We start from the raw sequence: 5,702 nt of genomic DNA on the forward strand, positions 1-5,702 counted from the left end.
ATGGCATACATATAAAAACCTGTGTTTGTACTTAGCTGCAGGGCTTCTTGCACTTGGATCTCACTCTGTGCCAGACTTCCACAGGTCTGGTTAAAGACAGTGTATTCTCCAGGATGATGTCCTCTAAGCATAGTAGTTGATAATTTATATGTTTCTGGTGTCCATCTCACTTAGTAGATCCAAACACTGCTTACAAAGTGTATGCCCTTCATCTTTCCCTTCCAGCAGTGGTAGCATAAGAGTGAAGTTATAGCTGTAATGTTCCAGAAATTATGTGAAAGGCAAGAATTTCTTAGGGTGATATCTTTTATTGGACTAACAATATAGTTGGGATAAAGTTAGGCAAGCTTTGAATGCAAGACATTGCAATCTCAGGTTTAATTACAATGATCCAGATACAGCAGAGACTCTGAAGGGATGAGACCAAAGTGTATAGTCTGGACTGTGCCTGGCTTGTGAGCCCATGTGCATCTAGCAGCTACAATAGTTTATTGCCATTCTCTGTTGATGGCTGATGAACCGTTTCAAACCCAGTAGGTTTTGACTCAAGGACCTAGCTGAAGTGTTATTTTTTGTTAGGGACTATGTTCTTCTATAAGACCCAAATCAGGTCCTTATGGCCATTTGACCCCAGCATCCTTTCCTGCCCACAGCAGGGGGTTGGACTAGATGATCTGCTTAGGTCCCTTCCAACCCTACCAACTATGAAACTATGGCCCTTATGTGACCAATTTTTGAGCCAATAGTGAATAACAATCCCTCGAATTGTTGGTGATTCTTGGTAGTGGTTACCTTTGCAAGGAGAATCAACCTTCATGGCAGATCTTTCCTGCAGCACCTTTAATCTAGATAAAATAGTCATTTGGACCCACAGGATGTTCTTCACTAATGTGCTCACTAAATTCCATCTGAGTCATCACCAATAAACTTCCCCAAGTCTCATCCCTCTTGAGGGAAATCCTCCATATTTGCTTAATAACAAATTGTTTGCTTACATAGGACCAACATCTCTTAGTAGCTGTACCTAAAAGATGTAAAGAAAGAGACTACCCCACTCTGGGCTATCAAGCTGCATGAGGTTGATGTGCGAGTGCTAGGGTGGAGCCTCTCTCTCCCTTCCATCAGAGCTCAGACTGCCTTGACAGTGTTTCCATAAGTGCAAAGTTTACTCCAAGCAGCAAGGTGCCTACTTGGAGCAAAACTTTTATCTTGCACTTGTAGAGTAAATACTGTGTCTGGCAGTATAGTCGTTCAACTAAGAAATTCCGACCCACCTCCAGATGTGTGTGGGCAGGGATGTAGAATCTGCCACAAATTAGAATGTATATGGGACCATTCTTGGCAACCGTCAATCCTTTGGATCATACTTGCAAGAGGTCCATGTGATCATCATACTAAGACCTTCCATATGCCTAAGGAAGAGGATGGAGGAGTGGAGGCTGCCCTAGACCTACTGTCCCCCTTTTTAGACCATTGAGACAGAGTCCAAAGGCTAGACTGAGTCCAGACATTTAGTGTCTTGATGATTGTTGCTTTTACCAGAGAGCAGCAGATTAGAGCTGCTGCTGACAGGCTAATGCTTCAGCAAGGGTGTGTTTCTGTCAGGATGATTTCCCTTAGCCTTCCTCCATCTAAGTACCCACAAGGCAGTAGGGGCTAGGGTTTTGAGATGCTTATATACTCACCTTACTCTGGAGATTGGAACATAGTAATATTTTATAGGAGCCACCCTGCCACAAGTAGCCCCTCCACATTACCACCAAGCCCTCCAGTCAGTTACAGTTTATGGTGATACCCAGGACTTATGTGACCATTTCCCAAAGAAGAAAAGTAAATTACCAGTGATGACTCCTTGATATACATTTGTGCCCTATTTTCCTTTTATTTCTTAGAATCAGGTTCCTAATGTTCTCTGGTTAAGCCGGGGGTGGGCAATATATGGCCTGTGGGCTGGATCTGGCCTGTGGAAGGGCTTTGTCCAGCCCACAGTGGGTCCCTTGATTCCATCTGGCCCAGGCACCACCTACCCATGGTGCATCCTGCTGCCCACTGGGTACGCATCAGGGCCAGGGTGGCTCCGCAGCTGGACTGCCTTTCTAAGCAGCCCAGGCTGTGGTGGCTTCTTCCGGCTGCCAGTCTTGTGGTACTGGTGGAGATGTGCGCGCAAAGCGCCTACCCGGTGTGCCCCATACCTGTTCTGGACTTGCTCGTCCAGGCTCAGCAGTGGCAGCAGCAGTGGCTGCCAGGCAGAAACTATTGCTCGGCATGGGGGAAAAGTGGCCCTTCCTCTTCACCACTACCGGGCAGTTCTTGGTGCAGCCACCTGGAGCTTGCACCACACCAGGCTGCCCTGCATCACCACTGCCCAGGCTACCCTGCGGTTGCTGTGCACTGTCACTGCTGTCGCACTGGGCAGCCCAGAGGTGATGGTGATGGCGGCAGAGCCGCAGGGCAGCCCAGTGCAGCATGGGCTCTGGGCAGCTGCAGGGAGATGGGGCCACTCTTCCCCCACACTGAGCAACAGTTTCTGCCAGGCTGCTGCTGCTGCTGAGTCTGGACGAGCGAGTCCAGAGCAGGAACAGGAGTAGGCCGTGCTGGGTTCGGGCAGGTCCCTGCCAGTACCATAGGGCTGTAGCTAGCAGCGGTGGCAGCCAGAAAGAGCTGCCCCAGCCCTGCTGCATGCCCAGGGGGAGGCAGGACATGCCATGGCCAGGCAGTGTGGAGCAGGCATGGGGTGCACTGGGGCTGTGCACTGTTGGCAATGCAGGGGAGGTGCTGCAGGGCGCACAGGCTCCAGGCTGTTGTGTGGCAGGGGCAGGTGTTGACTGGCTCAGGGGGGCGTGCACGGGGGGTTCCCATGCACACTCCACCATACCCTTAAATGCTCCCCCACAAACCCCAAAACCACACCCTCCCCCACACAACCATACACCCCACAAACACTGCGCCCACCCCCCACACATACACCCACACGTCTCTGAGGAGAGCCCCGCTAACTGCTACACGCACACACCCCACCACATGCATGCACCCACACACATACCCCAACCACCCTCCCCCTCCATACACCCCACAGCCCACCACAAACCCTATGTGCACCCACACATCCACACAACCCCCCCATATTCGCCCACCCACATCCACACACACTTACAACCCCCCACAAACCCGTTATCTGCACATACTCCCTGCCACATGCCACACCCCCTGTAGTATACAAGAGTAAGACTTCATTTTGTGCTGCTGTGCAATCACTTCTATATACACAACACAAACGCACACAAATCAGGACAAAAATGTTTTTTTTAATAAAATTAAAATGTGTTATTGTGGATGTTTGATTTTTAGTATAATTTGTTTTGGTTTTTTTCCTGTTCCAAGATGGCAAACCCCCTTTCAGAAAAGGAGTACTTCTGAGGACAAGGGGAGGAACTTCTGGTGCCAAAGGTCAGGGGTTAGGGGATGGGACTTTCTGTCCCAAGATGGTGACCAAGGGCGGGGCCCTTGTCAAGGGGCAGGGCTACCCTTGCAGCCCTTGACAGCTCACCAAAACTCCTTAAGTGGTCCTCTGCCTGAAATAATTGCCTGCCCCATGGTTTAAGAAGACATAGAAGTAGTAAGTGCACAACAACTGTTATCCCCTTGGCTGAAAGTGCACTCTCTAGGTACTGTTTGGCTTAAATAAAAAAAATCTCCAGTCAAAGATTTGGGAGCGGAGCGTTCCTGCAAATAATCTTAAATTCCAGTTACGAGTAAGTAACATCTTTTTTTACTGTACCGTAAACATCAGTATAAAGATACAGACAGAAACATCAGGCTAAATAAAGATAGCTGCTTTAATGCCAATCACAAACTGTTTGTTAACTAGTATTTCTAGAATTAAATTATGTACAGTTGCTATTTATAGAAAATGCTTGTATAATAGACAAGTGTTATAAATGCATGTGTCACTTCCTGTGTTAATTTCATTTAGAAAGCAGGCATTTTGAATTAGCTGCTGCATATCCTCTGTACCTACATGCCATTTTAAAGTGTGAATCAGTGGTCAGCAACTTTTTACTAAGGTGGGCTGTAGCTTGCAAGCCAGCTGATGCCGTGGGCCTCTGATGCCCTTTTGGCTGCTCTAGCACTCCATGCTTTGTGCAGAAGATTGCTCCCTGTCTTCCCCCATGAAGCCTCAGCTGAAAAACATGCGACTATCAACTGTGGTGAGAAACAATTTTGGGTGGTTATTTCATTGGGGCACCAGTAAGCAAAAACGGCAAGGGGGAGAGAGAACATCCATTTGCATGTATAGAGTAGGGATAGCTGTGGCAGCTGGAGGAGATTGGTGTGCTGTTAATAAAACATGTAGTGGATTGGACAGCTGGGAAGCCATGCTCTGTTCATGGAGAAGCCGTGCTCTATTCACAGAGTACACACCAGAGTACAACTTTGTGGGCTGGCTCCAAGCTCTTTGTGGACTGACTCCAAGTTCTTTATATTGCCAACCCCTAATATAAATGATTAATACAGTCATTTAAAGAATGCCACTTAAAATAACGATAAAAGTGCGTGTGTGTGTGTGTGTGTGTGTGTGAAAATCCATATTTCCTTTCTACTTCCAAACATTTCTGACTCTAAGCTCCTTAAGTATTTTTTGAGGAAAAATGCCTGTATCTATTAAATGTGTGTTTTATTTACTAGATTGGAATGCTGAGAAGAAACACAAATTTATCAAGTGTTCAATTTTCTTAATTAATTATTGTCTTGTATGGAATAAAGAATATTTCTTTGTCAGTAGACCTTTGCATTTTCTCATAAACTCTAATAAAATATTTAGGTATATTTAGGGAAAGGTCACTAGGGGGCAGTGTAGCAGTATTCAAGGATTGCTTTTATGCAACTTCCTCTTCCCCTACCCCCATTACTTTTGAGAATACAGACATAATAAAACTAACACACTGGTTTAAGAGACCATTTAGGCCTGCAATAAGACACACTCCATAAAATATGTGAAGTTACTAGATCAGCAGTACACAGAAGTAGAAGGGGGGAGGGAAAAGTTTTAACTCCTTGGAAAAAGGAATGAGGGAAGGAGAGAATAGAAAGGTTAAATGGTGCAATTCTGCTATAGAGAACTGCATAAGATCTCTCAATACCTGCAGTGAGTGAAGTAAAAAAAGTCATAGGTATGTATTTAATAGATAACTTTATGATATTACAATGTTGGGTGTTCTAAAAATGAAATACATCTACCCGTTAATATTCTAGTTACAGCTCGAGAATCTGTCCTCATTTTTTCTGTTGTAAAGAGACAGTGCTGGAGGCCCCATATTGCAGCAACTCTTTCATTCTGAAGACTAGGTACAATTATCTTCATAATCGGCTAAGACTGCTCATAAATTGGCCAGAGGGACTCATTAATAGCATGACAGCATGCTAGGTATTCTGTGGCACGATGACCTAGCATTCTGAATTTTACAGCACATTGAGATGATCTAAACCTGTTAGAAAGAAATCAGAGGCTTTTATGAAATTAAATATTAAAAGTAAAAATCAATGCAGTATATCTTGCATTATTTATTTTGCTCTTACATTCAATAAAATAATGCGTTCTCAACTTATGCTGCCTTTAGATGTGGAATGTTCATGCTGCTATAGAATTTTAAATTAATATTTAATTGTAGAGATAATTAAGGGAAAACTGGACCCTTCAGTAG

Source organism: Alligator sinensis, unplaced genomic scaffold (genome assembly GCF_000455745.1).
Source record: "Alligator sinensis unplaced genomic scaffold, ASM45574v1 scaffold205_1, whole genome shotgun sequence".
Classification (NCBI taxonomy): domain Eukaryota; kingdom Metazoa; phylum Chordata; order Crocodylia; family Alligatoridae; genus Alligator; species Alligator sinensis.